Here is a 15,927-nt window from a genome sequence, read left to right on the forward strand (position 1 = left end):
CAGCCCGGATAACCTACGAGAACCAATCCGTAAAAGGTCAGTACAAACTTCGAGTCTTTGATCTCTAGGCAAATCCAGCGTTACTTCACGCTGTTGCCTCAACCCAATAATAACACAACATAAATCCCCTCTCTACCGAAGACAACCTCACATCGCAAAACGCACAAGGGGAAAGAATTGTAGTTCAACAAGGATGCCAGAGAGTCCAAGTAACTGACACGCAAATGCCTCTGCACCCGTTCTTGACCACCACGGTTCCAGATGGTGCCCGAAGGTCCTGTTCCTCCTAGGGTGTAGGTAAGTCCAAGGGAGAGTCCATAGGCAAAACAATACAACGCAAAGGGACCGTGTAGCCAGCTGTAGCACGTTTCACTACGCTTCGTCATCTCATTCAATGTTTATAGGCTCCGAATGCATGACAATTTCACATTTACTGCATGCTGTGGGATGCCTCCTGGAGTATTGTTTTGTATTGTTTTGCCTATGGGCTCTCCCTTGGACTTACCTGCACCCTAGGAGGAATAGGTAATGCTGGATTTGCCCATAAATAAAAGTCTCTTAAGTTTGTATTTACCTTTTATAGATTGTTGATTTATGAGCCTTCATGCTGCCTCTTCTTTAAAGTATTCTTAATACTGGCACAGGTTATATTTTTGACTGTTTAACTTCCAGGTACCAGCTGGAGATCTGCTATTACAACTGATCTCCTGCCAATAGAGAGTAGTTCCCATAGAGAAAATGGCCTCTTTGGCAATTGGACTCCCTGGCATTGAAGTCCCTCCCCTCCCCAAACACTTCCCTCTTCAAGCTCCGCCCCCCAAACCTCCCTCCTGTGGTGAAGAGGGACCTGGCAACCCTACAGGTTCAATCCCCAGCATCTCTAGTTAAAAGGGACTAGGCAAGTAGGTCTTGTGCAAAGGCCTCTGCCTGAGACCCTGGAGAGCTGCTGCCGGTCTGAGTAGACAATACTGACTTTGATGGACCCAGGATCTGATTCAGCATAAGGCAGCATAAGGCAGCTTCATGTGTTCACCACCAATTCAGACTCCATCAATAGATACTGAATGGAGTTTTGGGGAGGGGCCGTGGCTCAGTGGTAGAGCATCTGCTTGGCATGCAGAAGGTCCCAGGTTCAATCCCCTACACTTCCAGTTAAAGGGACTGGGCAAGTAAGAGTAAAGGTCCCCTGACCCATGGGGTGACGTCACATCCCGATGTTTCTTAGGCAGACTTTGTTTACGGGGTGGTTTGCCAGTGCCTCCCCCAGTCGTCTTCCCTTTACCCCCAGCAAGCTGGGTACTCATTTCACCGACCTCGGAAGGATGGAAGGCTGAGTCAACCTTGAGCCGGCTACCTGACACCGACTTCTGTTGTGATCGAAGTCTGGTCGTGAGCAGAGCTTGGACTCTTCTGTGGGCAAGTAGGTGATGTGAAAGACCCTTTTCTGCCTGAGACCCTGGAGAGCCACTGCCAATCTGAGTAGACAATACTGACTTTGATGGACCAAGGGTCTGAGTCAGTATAAGGCAGCTTCATGAGTTCAAGGAGACCGTGGAAGGAGCCAAGCAAGCAAGAGAGTCAAGGGGAGGGGGAAGCTCTGCCCTGGGGCAGCCGGCTTTGGGCAGGGGCGATTCAAGGGAGTTTGTCGGTGCTGAAGACTCTGCACATGTCCAGAAGCACTCTCCCCTGGGAGCAGACATAGCACAGGGAGAGAGCGCCCAGTTTTCAGCAGAGGATGGCACTGATGCGCCTCCCAGCAGAATGGTGTGGGAAGCCATAGAATTGGATGGGACGCATCTCCCCAGGAGGGTGGAAGGCACAGAGGCCGGCGGCAGACCAGAGACTCCGCTGGACTGAACGCTCTCAGCCCCGCCCCTCCTCCTTTAGCCACACCCACTGAGCGGTGCCCCGTCCCCCATGTATGACTGCGCCGGTTCCAAACTGATACGGATGCAGGAAGCTGCTTTCTGTTGAGTCGGACACTTTGCCTTCAAGGCCGGTGTTGTCGACTCTGGTTGGCAGCGGTTCGGCAGGGTTCTCAGGCAGAGGTCTTTTCCATAACCTATCACCTTTCCCTTATTAATAAGCTCCTTTATTAAAGGTATTGTGTGTGGTGGAGGAGGCGGAAAGTACCGGCAAGCCACACCCGAATTATGCCGATCCCATAGGCAAGAGACGTTCAGAGGTGGGTTTGCCAGTGCCTTCCTCTGCGTAGCAACCCTGGACCTCCTTGGCAGTCTCCCATTCAAATACTAAGCCGGGCTCACCCTGCTTAGCTTCCCGGATCTGATGAGATCGGGCTAGCTAGGGCCATCCAGGCGAAGGCAAGAGGTGTTCAGAGGTGGTTTGCCATTTCCTGCCTCTGCATATCAACCCTGGACTTCCATGGAGGTCTCCCATCCTAGTACTAGATCCATCATGGTGTAGTGGTTAAGAGCAGTGGTTTGGAGAGGTGGACTCTGATCTGGAGAACCGGGTTTGATTCCCTACTCCTCCACATGAGCGGCGGATGCTAAACTGGTGAACTGCATTTGTTTCCCCACTCCTACACATGAAGCCAGCTGTTAAGAGTTCTCTCAGCCCCACCTACCCCGCAAGGTGTCTGTTGTGGGGAGGGGAAGGGAAGGTGATTGTAAGCCGGTTTGAGTCTCCCTTACGGAGTAGAGAAAGTCGGCATATAAAAACCAACTCTTCTTCTACTAACCAGGGACAACCCCGCTGAGCTTCCGAGATCTCGTGAGATCATTTCCACAGGAGATGCTGGGGAATTGCACCTACGACCTGCAAGCAGACTCTCTACCACTGATCCATTTATTTATTTAATTCATAGAATCATAGAGCTGGAAGGGGTCACCAGGGTCATCTAGTCCAATCCTCTGCACAATGCAGGATTCATTCATTTATTCCCCACCTTTCACCCTATTGGGGACCCAAAGAGACTTACATCATTCTCCTCTCCTCCATTTTATCCTCATAACAACCCTGTGAGGTAGGTTAGGCTGAGAGTGTATGACTGCCCCATGGTCTCCCAGCGAGCTTCCTTAGCACGAGTGGAGATTTGAGCCCAGGTCTTCCAGATACTACCCTTCCTGTCTGTCTGTCAAGTGCCGTCAAGTTGCAGCCGACTTATGGCGACCCCTTTTTGGGGTTTTCATGGCAAGAGACTAACAGAGGTGGTTTGCCAGTACCTTCCTCTGCACAGCAACACTGGTATTCCTTGGTGGTCCTACACCTTCCTTAATTTGTTGGCACCTCTGCTGTCAACAGTTAAAATGTGTTTGTCTTTTCCTACTGAGAAACGGGCTCAAGGGGATGTCCCTCGGCAGGAAAACGGCCTTTGACAAAACATGCAGAAGTACTCCACTTTGGACGTAAAAATAGAAGACTTTTGCTAGATCAGGCTGATGGTCCCCCTAGGCCAGCCGTGCGTCCGGTTTCCAACCACGGCCTGCCAGATGTTTCCAGGATGCCCACGAAGGAGGGCATGGCCACACCCTCCCTCTTCCGCTGCAGAGGCAAAATGCCAGGAACACCGTTGGGGGGAAGTGCGCTTGTGGCTCTCTTCCTGGAGGGGCCGCAGCCCTGTAGCTCTGCTAGAGGAAGGAAGAAGAAGAGTTGGTTTTTATATGCCGACTTTCTCTACCACCTAAGGGAGAATCAAACTGGGCTTACAATCGCCTTCCCTTCCTCTCCCCACGACAGACACTCGGTGAGGTAGGTGGGGCTGAGAGAGCTCTAAGAGAGCAGTGACTGGCCCAAGGTCACCCAGCTGGCTTCATGTGTAGGAGTGGGGAAACCAACCCGATACTCCAGATTAGAGTCTGCCGCTCTTGTGGAGGAGTGGGGAATCAAACCCGGTTCTCCAAATCAGAGTCCACTGCTCCAAACCACTGCTCTTAACCACTACACCACGCTGGCTCTTCAGGGTCTCAGGCTGAGGTCTTTCCCATCACCTATTGCCTGGTGATTATAACTGGAGATGGCTGGGGATTGAACCTGGGACCTTCTGCATAGCAAACCGATGCTTTACCACTGCGCCACAGGCCCTCCCCAAATAATGTTAGAATGCATGAAGTTGCCTTATACTGAATCCAACCATTCAAAGGATATACAATCACAAGCCTTACAACAATCCTATATACAGTGCATGAATGCATGGATCAGCCTTATACTGTATCAGACACTTGGTTCATCAAGGTCAGTGTTGTCTACTCAGACTGGCAGCAGCTCTCCAGGGTCTCAGGCAGAGGTCTTTCACATCACCTCCTTGCCTAGTCCCTTTAATTGGAGATGCCAGGGATTGAACCTGGGACCTTCTGCATGCCAAGCAGATGCTCTTCCACTGAGCCCCAACCCCTTCCCAAGTAATATTCAGAAAGCACATAAGGTGCCTTATACTGAGTCAGACCATTGGTCCTTCAAGGTCAGTACTGTCTACTCATATTGGCAGCAACTTTCCACGGTCTCAGGCGGAGAACTTTCACATCCCCTACTGCCTGGTCCTTTCAACTGGAGATGCCGGAGATTGAACCTGGGACCTTCTGCAGGCCAAGCAGATGCTCTACAACTGAGTCACGACCCCTCCCCAAAGAATATTCAGTGCATGATGAATGCTCACATGTTACAGAAAGCAACTTCTGGGGTTTTACCTTATTCACTAGGACAGCATCATGGGATCGGAGTCAAACTCATTGTGTTAGTGTAGACTACTCGCTTGGCTTTTATATCCACAGCTTTGCCTATTGAGGCTGTAGAACTGTAAAGCACTTCTGCTTTCTTTCCAGGGGCCCACCTTACTTGACCAGAATAATTTACATTATTTCTTCTTTGTATATGTGTTCCTCCTTCTAGAAGTGCCAAGTACCACAACACAAATATTTGGGTAGGGTTGGGTCAGAGGTGGACTCTATGGCATTGAAGTCCCTCTCCTCTCCAAACTCTGCCCTCCTCAGGCTCTGCCCCAAAACCTCCCGCTGGTGGCAAAGAGGGACCTGGCAACCCTATTTTGCTTGTAAGTCCCTGCATGTGTTCTGCTCCCTCTAGTGGGTGATTTGATATCAAAACAGACTTATGTTCAGCGTAATAACCTGCAGTTTAAGTCTGCAGGGAGATGTGCTGGATATAAACCTATTTGATATTGAACTGACCACTAGAGGGAGCAAAACATATGTGGAACTGAAAAAAACAAACCTACCGAAGAAACAGGAACTTGCAAGCGAGGAAACTAAGAATGCAGAAAAACCCAATCTCTCATTGTATGGAGCATCCACACAGACGTTTTCTCCACACTTTCCAGTGTGGTGTAGGGATTAAGAGCTGTGGTTAGGAGCGGTGGACTCTAATCTGGAGAACCAGGTTCGATTCCCCACTCCTTCACGTGAGCAGCAGACACTCATCAGGTGAACCGGGTTGGTTTCCCCACTCCTACACATGAAGCCAGCTGGGTGACCTTGGGCTAGTCACAGTTCTCTCTGAACTCTCTCAGCCCCACCTACCTCACAGGGTGTCTGTTGTGGGGAGGGGAAGGCAAGGCAAGTGTAAACCAGTTTGATTCTTCCTTAAATGGTAGAGAAAGTCTACATATAAAAACCAACTCTTCTGCTGCTGCTTCTGCTGCTTCTTCTTCTTCCTTACCTCAGCCCTCCATGGCTACCATTTCCTTACCCTGCCACCAGCCTTTTTTCAGACTTAAAAAATTGCTAATAGCTACATTGCTGTAGTGTTATAACATAACAATCTGTTACCACGTACCAGTTCCTAATTTCATTTTTAAAAGAAAGCCTCTAGCCCTTTTGCTGAGAAACTGTAAGGAGATATGTACAGCCTGCACATTTGGCTTAATAACTCCACAAGGAAATCGACTAGAGACTTCCTCTTTTTCAAAAAAAGAAAGCTGGGAATTGAGAAGACCCAGTACATTGTCACAATAGATCATTATAACATTATAACTACCTTTGGTAGATGAGCTCAGGTTTCTTCCACACAGTTTTTGTTCCGGTCTGAGTTTCTAATTGTAGCTCATGTTTCAATATGTCCTTGCAAGAGTGATTATTTTTAAATGCTACTTAGAAATGTGTAAAAGAAATCCTGTTCTTGCAAGGGAACAGCTAGTGGAGATTCTATTTCATTATCTCTGGCTGCAGTATTTTCCGAATTGTGCAGTAGGCTATTGGTTGTCTGCCGGAAGCCATTTCCAGCCTCTAATAACAAGCTTTGACTATCTAGCTCCTGGCAGTTCCTTGGCGAAATCCTGTAATTCTGCACGTGTTTCAACTCAGGTCTCAGAAGTTAAAATTGAATAAAAGTAGCAGACCCAAATTATTCTCACCAGGTGCTGATTTCCTGCAGCAGAGATGTGGTTTAATTATTTGAAGGGCTGTCACTTAGAGGAGGGCAGGGAGCTGTTCCTGTTGGCAGCAGAGGACAGGACTCGCAATAATTGGTTTAAATTGTGGGTGGAAAGGTACCAGCTGGACAATAGTAAAAAATAAATTTACAGTAACAGTTGTTTGACAGTGGAATCAGCTCCCTAGGGAGGTGGCGAGTTGCCCCTCACTGGCCATCTTTAAGCAGAGGCTGGACAAGCACTTGTCAGGGATGCTCTAGGCCAGGGGTGGGGAACGTCAGGCCCGGGGGCCGTATAAGGCCCGTGAAATCATTTGGTCTGGCCCTTCATGGGTCCTGGCAGATCTCTAGCTCAGAAGGATGTAAGACTGGCGATCCGCTCCCCTCCCGTGGACAGGAATAGCCTCTATTCAAGGCAGATGTGAGTTTGTTTTGCCGAGAAAAGGAACCTTTCCCCCCCCTTGCAGAAGAGTTGTTAGCTATGAAGCTGCTAGGACCGCCCAAGAAACTGTGTTAACCCTTTCCCACCCGGGAGAAACTATGTGGCAGACACTCGGAGCCATCTCCAGTCGTGCCTCTTGGCTAAATGTTTGACCAAATATAGCAGGCTAATTTTTAAGTTGATAATTTTGTATGGCCCGTGAATGATGTTATAAACATCCAAATCTCCAGCCCCGCCCCCCAGAGGTTGGCAACCTTTTTTTTGCTGTCAAGTCACAGCTGCGTTGTGGTGGACCCCGTAGGGTTTTCAAGGCAAGAGACGTTCAGAGATGGTTTTCCATTGCCTACCTCCACGTCATGCTCCTGGTATTCCTTGGAGGTCTTCCATCCAAATACTTGCCAGGGTCGATGCTGAGAATGTGTGACTGGCCCAAGGTCACCCAGAAAGTTTCCATGGCGCGAGTGGGGATTTGAACCTGAGTTTTCCCAGGTCCTAGTCCGACACCTTATCCACTACACCCCTCTGGCTCTCTGGCAACCCTAGACTCACTAAATTTGCCACTGGCCTTTATGAAGAGGAGTGCAGACAGGCCAAGTAAAGATTCAGAGTGTGTCGAATCGCCATGGTTTATTACACCTCTCCAATGCCTGAGTGCGCATTAATGCTTTGGCATGAATATAAACCGTTGCTAAAGAAGAAGAAGAAAAGCAGATTATTTATGACACCTTCGGGCTGAGCCAGAAACTTTGGCAACTTGCAAGGACTGATCCAGATCCTGGCGGCTTAGTGGCATACTTTTCTAGCAAGGCAAAGCTTGGACTAGATTCTCTGATTGCAGCTTGGAGGGGCACATCAAATGGACTTTGAACGCAAAGAGCTGCCTGGCTGGCCATTGGTCCATCTAGATCTGTATTGTCTGCTTGGGTTGGCAGAGGCTCTTGGGTAGAGAACAACCTTTCCCAGTTTTGAAGTATGGTGATTCAGCCTGCCTGGACACTGGGGGGCACTCCATTGCTCTGGATGTATATAGGAGCTATCTTCTTAATGAATGGGGTGCCTCTCTTTGGGGTTTTCTGCATTATCATTTTCCTTGCTTGTAAGTTCCTGTTTCTTCAGGGTTTTTTCCCTCCTGTTCCACATGTGTTTTTCTCCCTCTAGTGGTCGATTCAGTATTACACTGGTTTATGTCCTGCAGAAAGACCTGCAGTTTTAAATCTGCAGGGAGATCTGCTGGCCATATACCAGTGTAATATCGAATCGACCACTAGAGGCAGCAAAACACATGTGGGCCACAACTCCTCCCCTTCAAGAAACAGGAACTTACAAGCGAGGGAAATGAGAATGAGGAAAAGCCATTTGTCTAACCTGGGAGCTTCTCTCTGACTCCTCTTCCTGTGCCCTTTGTATTTGCCCTCTCCTCATGGACCTGCAAGGAGCAGGACACGTCTACGGGTCTCTCCTGATGAAACCATGCCTTACCTGCATGCACATGCTACCGGATTAGCTGGCCACTTGTGATAGAGAATAGTGTTCTTTAGATTAGGATCCTTTCCACTGCAACAAGGGTCTTTTTTGGATCTACCTCGATAAATGTAACTTTTGGTGGTAGTAGAAAGTGCCGTTGAGTTGCAGCCAACTTATGGCAGCACCATCAGGTTTTCGAGGTGGTTTGCCATTGCCTGCCCCGCATAGCAACCCTGGACTTCATTGGCTGCCTCTCATCCAAGTACTTACCAGGGTTGATCCTGCCCTGTTTTTCCTGGACTCTTATGGTATTCCATGCCCTGACCTGGCCATTTTCTCCAGTGGAACCGCCATCTATAGTTTGGAGATCAGTTCTAGATGGACTCCAGCCTTTACCTGGTGGTTTCTAACCCTACCTATGGGTCTGGTGCCTACTGGTAAGATGGGATCCTTTGCATGATTCTGTCATGATTCCATCCCATACATACAATGTTGTGCATCATATCATGGTGATGGGCTTGCCATCTGTGCCAGGGCCCCCTCTGCCCAGTAAAATAGGGGACATGAGATTCTTATCTCACTACAGGTGCTAATTATCTGCCCCGAAGAAGAAGAAGAGTTGGTTTTTATATGCCAACTTTCTCTACCACTTAAGGGAGAATCAAACCAGGTTACAATCACCTTCCCTTCCCCTCCCCACAACAGACACCCTATGAGGTAGGTGGGGCTGAGAGAGCTCTAAGAGAGCTGAGACTTGCTAAGGTCACCCAGCTGGCTTCGTGTGTAGGCATGGGGAAACAAATCTAGTTCACCAGATTAGCCTCCGCCGCTCATGTGGAGGAGTGGGGAATCGAACCTGGTTCTCCAGATCAGAGTCCACTGCTCCAAACCACCGCTCTTAACCTCTACACCACGCTGGCTCTCTCCCCTGCTCTAATTCAGCTGATTACATTTTGCATTGTGCCTCTGCATCCTGAGTTATTTCTTTGCAACACCCACCTTCTGACTGGGATAGAAGGACTCGGGGATTTCCATTCCAACTTGTACCTGACAAAGGGCGCTTTGAGTCTCGAAAGCTCATACCCTCCCCCAAAATCTTGTTGGTCTCTAAGGTGTTCCTGGAGTCAAATCTAGCTGTTCTACCGCAGACCGCCATGGCTCCCCTCTGAAACTGCCCAGTGAAATGTATCCTTACCCTCCTCAATGTTTACATCCCATTTTATGAAGATTACTTTTGGTTGCTGAATGTTTGTATGATGCTTTAATGTTTGGATTATGACGGTTTATTATTCCAAATGGCCTGTGTTGTTGTTTTTCATGATTTTATTGTCTTGCTTTTCCTTTGTCAGCTTCCTTGAACCAGTCTCTGGGTATATTTCAAAGCAGATTTTACACACCAATAATACTGCCTTTATTGGTTCAATCGACTGGAAGAACAAGCTGGTTATTCTTTATTTCAACTTTTAATGGGGAAGATCCTAAGCTACAGGACATTTTGGACTAATAAGAGCTAAGTACCGTAAACACAAGGCTACACAAAAGAGCAGAATTAAAGCAAGACTGACGCAAATCATATGGTCAGAGAGTAGGGTTGCCAACCTCCAGGTGGTGGCTGGAGATCTCCCGCTATTACAACTGATCTCCAGGTGACAGAGATCAGTTCTCCTGGAGAAAGTGACATTGGTCATTGGACTCTATGGCACTGAAGTCCCTCCCCTCTCCAAACCCCGCCCTCCTCAGGCTCCATCCCCAAAATCTCCAGGTAATTCCCAACCCAGAGCTGGCAACTTTATCAGAGAGGCCTGATCAAGGCGGAGGAACGAAGGCAACTGATCAGAGAAAGCCTAACCCCAGAGACTAATGAAATGTCCTTCACTGCTTCAATTGTAACAGGCCAGGTCATCTTCAGTAGGGTAGCCAGCTGTGGGTTGGGAAATACCAGGGGATTTTGGGGGTGGAGCCTGGGGAAGAAGGGTCTGGGGAGGGGAGGGACCACAGCAGGGTGCAACACCATAGAGTCCACCCTCTAAAGCAGCCATTTTTCTCCAGGAGAATTGAAAACATCAGCACGTCAGGCAGAAGCTCTATTTAACAGGATGCCTTTTAATATGAACATATTGTTTATTAGGGTTGTCAGGTCCCCCCTCTCCTATGGCGGGAGGCTATTCTGCTGCTATCAGGAATGTGTTTGCGCGCGCGCATGTGTGCGCTCCAATGCACGCTCGTCACTTGCAGTTTAGAACCGGAAGTGCCGCCTCGCAAGGGGCCTTATACCTCTTAGTTTGAGTGGTAACGCGGCCCTTTACCACTTAAACTAAGAGTTTGAATGATATAAGGCCCCTCGCAAGGCGGCAACGTCCGGTTCTAAGCCGGAAGTGACGTGCACACGGTATGTACGCGCGTGCACATTTGCCCGCCGACCCTCAGGTGGTCGGCGGGCAGAGGGGTAAATTGCCGGGGGTTTGCCTGCCACCAGTGGGCACCTGGCAACCCTATTGTTTAAATGTATTTTGTTGCAAACACATACAGTAACGCAGTGAAGATCCTCGTGCTGTGGTGGCAGCCGTTGTTGAAACAACCTTTTTTAAAAAGGAAAAATCCAAACTGTACAAAAGCCGAAAGAGTATGTTTCTAACAAGTTCACCAAACAGAGGGGTGGGGGAAACCCAACCTAAAGACAAAGCTGTGTACCCAAAGGTTGGGTGGAAAGGAACTCAATTATACTATGAAATATATTGATTATAAAGCGCTCATGCAGATATTAAAAACAAGTCTACATAGCAACAAATACAAAGTTGATAGTCTAAAACCACATGCCAAACGGGTTTCGGCCCTCAGGCCTTCCTCAGTGGTCTAATAAAACATCTTATGCACACATACACATTCATCAATGGATAAAACAATTTTGGAACAGCTCAGGTATGTATTTAAGGATATATTCCAAATGAACTCTGTCTACTTGGTTGATACTGTTATGCGCACCTTGTATGTAAGGTCAGCCCAGTCCAAAAAGAAATATTCAGACTGCATTCCACGTTTTTGTGCCTTTACAATTTAAAACATATTTTAATAACAATCTGACATCATAGGCACAGAGTTCATTTGGAACACATCCTTAAATTAGGCTTGCCAACCTCCAGGTAACAGCTGGAGATCTCCTGCTATTACAACTGATCTCCAGCCGATAAGAGATCAGTTCACCTGGAGAAAATGGCCACTTTGGCAATTGGACTCTACGGCGTTGAAGTCCCTCCCCAAACCCTGGCCTCCTCAGGCTCCGCCCCAAAAATCTCCCGCTGGAGGTGAAGAGGGCCTGGCAACCCTACCTTAAATACATACCTGGGCTGTTCCAAAATTGTTTTATCTGTTGATTAATGTGCATGTGTGCATAAGATGTTCTGTTAGACCACTGAGGAAGGCCTGGAGGGCTGAAACGCGTTCTTCTAACCATGCGGGCATTCCTCAGGGAACACAGAACTCCCTCTTGACTTTGTATACCGTTGAGGTTCACGGTGTCTAAGTTGTCCTGCAGGCCCCGGTACTTCTTCCTGATAGCAGCTTGGTTAATAAGTCAGCTGCAATTTTCTCAGTGGGTCAGTAGTGTAGCTTGATAACTCCTGGCTCCTGTAGGACCTTGATGTCCTGGTTCTTGATCCCAACATGCTTTGTCCGAATGCAGTTCTTTTCTGAAAGAGAAATGGCTATACAACCCTGGTTATTGGCAAAGGTTCTTTGCCATATTGGCAAAGGTTCTTTAACACCAAAATCCTAAAGTAACATTATAAGCCGCTCTAACTCTCTGCTCGCTTCTGAAGCCGATACATGTTCTGCTTCAGTTGATGAGCGGGCAACGATCTCTTGTTTATGACTTGCCCAATTTATAGCATCAATCCCATCGAAAAATACATAACCACAAGTGGATCTTAGGTCTGATCTTTCTCCATCCTAGTCTGCATCAGCATATCCCTGCAGTGTGGGATTATTAGTTGGTGGTGGTCCCAGTTTAAAGTGTTCAGGACCCTTTAAGTACCCTGGATGGGACCATTTAACTGCAGTTAAACCATTTATTCTACTTCTCCTGGAGAAAATGGCCGCTTGGGAAGGTGGACTGTATAGCATTATACTCTACAAAGGTCCCTCCCCACCCTAAACCCCACTCTCCCAGGCTCCACCAGGGTTGCCAGAGGTCCCTCTTCGCCACCGGCGGAAGGTTTTTTGGGCGGAGCCTGAGGAGGGCGGGGTTTGGGGAGGGGAGGGACTTCAATGCCATAGAGTCCAATAGCCAAAGCGGCCATTTTCTCCAGGGGAACTGATCTCCCATCAGCTGGAGATCAGCTGTAATAGCTGGAGATCTCCCACTAGTACCTTGAGGTTGGCAACCCTAGGCTCCACCTTCAAATCTCCAGGTATTTCCAAACTCGAAGTTGGCAACCCTAGAGTACCATATTGTTCAGTTTGTGATTCCACGCCTTCTATGCCTGCTTAAGTCCGTAAAGCCCTTTTGGAAGTTTACAGACTAGATGCTTATTCTTTTCATCTGTAAACCCTGGTGGCTGACTGTTGCATGTATAACTCTCCCTCTGTTTCACCATGTAAAAAATGCTGTCTTTAGATCTAAGTGTTCTGTCTGCATGTTTCTGGATGCTGCAAGGTTGAGGAGCATCCGAATGTGGAATATTTTACAACTGGCACGGAAGTTTTGGTATACGAGCAGAGGACTTGGATCCAAATGCTCTAATGTGTTCTATGCTTGGTTTTCTCTTATGTCATAACTCATAAAGAGTTTTCCCTGTGGCCTTGGTTGGTAATCTGTTTTGCCAGTGAACTGCGGTCATTGCAGCTTCTCTCCAGTGCCTATAGAGAAGGCCTGCGTCAATTAGCATGCATCTGACCCATCGCCCATTATAGGGTGATTCTTGCACTCAGCGACTCCATTCTGTTCTGGCATGTGGGGAACGTAGGGTTGCCAACCTTCAGGTACTAGCTGGAGATCTCCTGCTGTTACACCTGATCTCCAGCTGGCAGAGATCAGTTCACCTGGAGAAAATGGCCACTTTGGCAATTGGACTCTGTGGCATTGAAGTCCCTCCCCTCCCCAAACCCCACCGTCCTCAGGATCCGCCCCAAAAACCTCCCACTGGTGGCAAAGAAGGACCTGGCAACCCTAGGGGAACAGTATATCTATGTTGAAATAATGGTCAATTTCACTGTAGCCCATTTCATCTGCAGTTACCATGATTTGTTCCCAAGTCTAAATGAAAAATCCAGGGACTACCATTTGCACCTTTTCCAGTGTTTCCTATTGAAAAAAAATATGGCGGTTGTTCTTGGTATTTTTTTGCATCTAGCAAAGCAGGCCAGGGCTCACAAAAGCTTCTGCCAAAATCAGTGTATTCATTTCAAAGGCACCACAAGACTCTCTTGTCATTTTAAGTTGCCCCAAACTGACACGGCTAACGCTCTTGAGAGTTTTCTATGTTGTTTTCCCGTCTTCTTTTCAGACTTGATTTGTGGTGATTTAAGAACACAATTGCATTTCCAGCCTGACTGGTTTGGAGGAGAAAAAGCACAGATGAGCGCCTCTGTCTTCATTCCTTGTTTCCTGTTCTTCCCAGGTCCATTTACTTCCTGTCTCTCTGTAGGGTCGGGTTGCTGACCCTGGGTTGGGAAATTCTTGAAGGTTTGGGGGTGGAGCCTAGGCACAGCTGGGATTGAGGAGGGGAGGGACCTCACTGGAGTATAATTCCATAAAGGCCACCCTCCAAAGCAGCTATTTTCCTCTAGGACAACTAATATCTATAGTTGGGAGGTTAGTTGTAATTCTAGAAGATCTCCAGGCCAAACCTGGAGGTTGGCAACTTTATTGTAAGGCCATTGCCTTCCTCTGCACAGCAACCCTGGTATTCCATGGTGGTCTCCCATCCAAACACTAACCAGGGCTGACCCTGCGGAGCTTCTGAGATCTGATTTTCTAACAGTTAGAGCGGTTCCTCAGTGGGACAGGCTTCCTCGGGAGGTGGTAAGTGCTCCTTCCCTGGAGGTATTTAAGCAGAGGTTAGATGGCCATCTGTCAGCAATGCTGATTCTGTGACCTTAGGCAGTTCATGAGAGGGGGGGCATCTTGGCCATCTTCTGGGCATGGAGTAGGGGTCACTGGGTGTGTATGTGGGAGGTAGTTTGGAATTTCCTGCATTATGCAGGGGGTTGGACTAGATGACCCTGGTGGTCTCTTCCAACCCTATGGGCCGGCCAGGTCATGGCAAAAGATGAACAGAGGTAGTTTGCCACTGTCTGCCTCTGTGTAGTGACCCTGGACTTCCTTGGTGGTTTCCCATCCAAGTACCAACCAGGGGCAACTCCACTCAGCTTCTGAGGTCTGAGATTTGGCTAGCCAGGGCCACCAAGGTCAGGGCACAGTAAAATATACTGAATAAATATTGTGGAATGGGTGAGTCCAGAAAAAGGAGTCAGCCCTTGTTAAGTCCGCGTGGGGAGGATTCACGAGATCAGAGTTCAGTTCAACAACACAGCTTTATTTGATTTCAGCACAACTAACTTACACGCTGAACGTGCCCTGCTTATATGCCCCCCGGCCGCCTGTGGCCACTCCCCCCAATCCGTGATGGGGGGAATACCCTCTCGGTGACCAATGGGACATGCTGGCTTAGGGCCAATAGGATCCGTGATGGGGGGGGGAATACCCTCTCGGTGACCAATGGGACATGCTGGCTAAGGGCCAATAGGATCCGTTTGCTTAGCCAATAGGGCGAGCAGGGTTTAGGATCCTTCGTGCGGAACTCAAGCTCCTAGGTCTCCCCTTGCTTACTACCCTACTAAATACATACAAAACACCCCTCCCCCTAAGTCCGAGCGATCCTAGCGGTGCACTAGGAGCACACAAAGTCTTGGAGGTAGCTCGGCCGCGAGCGGTTCCGCTGGGAACGGCGCGGTGCTGGGACAGGGGCTGTAGGACGGTCCATTGGTGCCAGATCAATCTCACCTTCGGTTGCTGGGTCATCGGTGTTATCCATCGCAGGCAACGGCAATGGTGGCTCCGGGCGCTCCAGCTGTTCCGGCTCTCTGGAGACGGGGATCGGCAGGAGCACTGGAATCGTGGCTGCTTCCAGCAAGTTGGCGGGGCAGCGGCATAGCTGATGGATGTGGCACCGCAGAACGTGCCCCTCCGGGGTGGCTACCTCATAGGATACCGGGCTGGTGGTGTCCTGGACCGTGGCTGGGATCCAGGCGGGGCCCGCTCCGTAGTTCTGGGCAAACACAGGGTCGTCCAGCTCAATGACCCTCGGTGTGGCGGTTGAGTCCTTGTGGCCCGGATACTCAGGCGCTAGGTCAGGGTGCAGCCGGTCAAGCAGCGTTTTCGGCCGCCAACCCATGAGAAGTTCCGCGGGGCTCTTGCCGGTCACGGAGTTGGGTGTGATGTGCTGAGCCAAGAGGAAGTCCACCAGTCCCCTGTCCCAGTCACGGCGGTTGATGCGCCGTAACTCATCCTTTGTCATTCGGACCATCCGTTCCGCCTGCCCGTTGGTGGCAGGGTGGAACAGGGCCGAGGTTGCACTTGGGCAGGGGAGCTCTGTGGATCGCCTTTACTTTCGATGGGGTTGGGTGGATGCCGGCAGCATTGATGAGGTAGCCCAGGAACTCCACTTGTGGCAAGCCCA

The sequence above is a fragment of the Euleptes europaea genome, chromosome 6 (genome assembly GCF_029931775.1).
Source record: "Euleptes europaea isolate rEulEur1 chromosome 6, rEulEur1.hap1, whole genome shotgun sequence".
NCBI lineage: Eukaryota > Metazoa > Chordata > Lepidosauria > Squamata > Sphaerodactylidae > Euleptes > Euleptes europaea.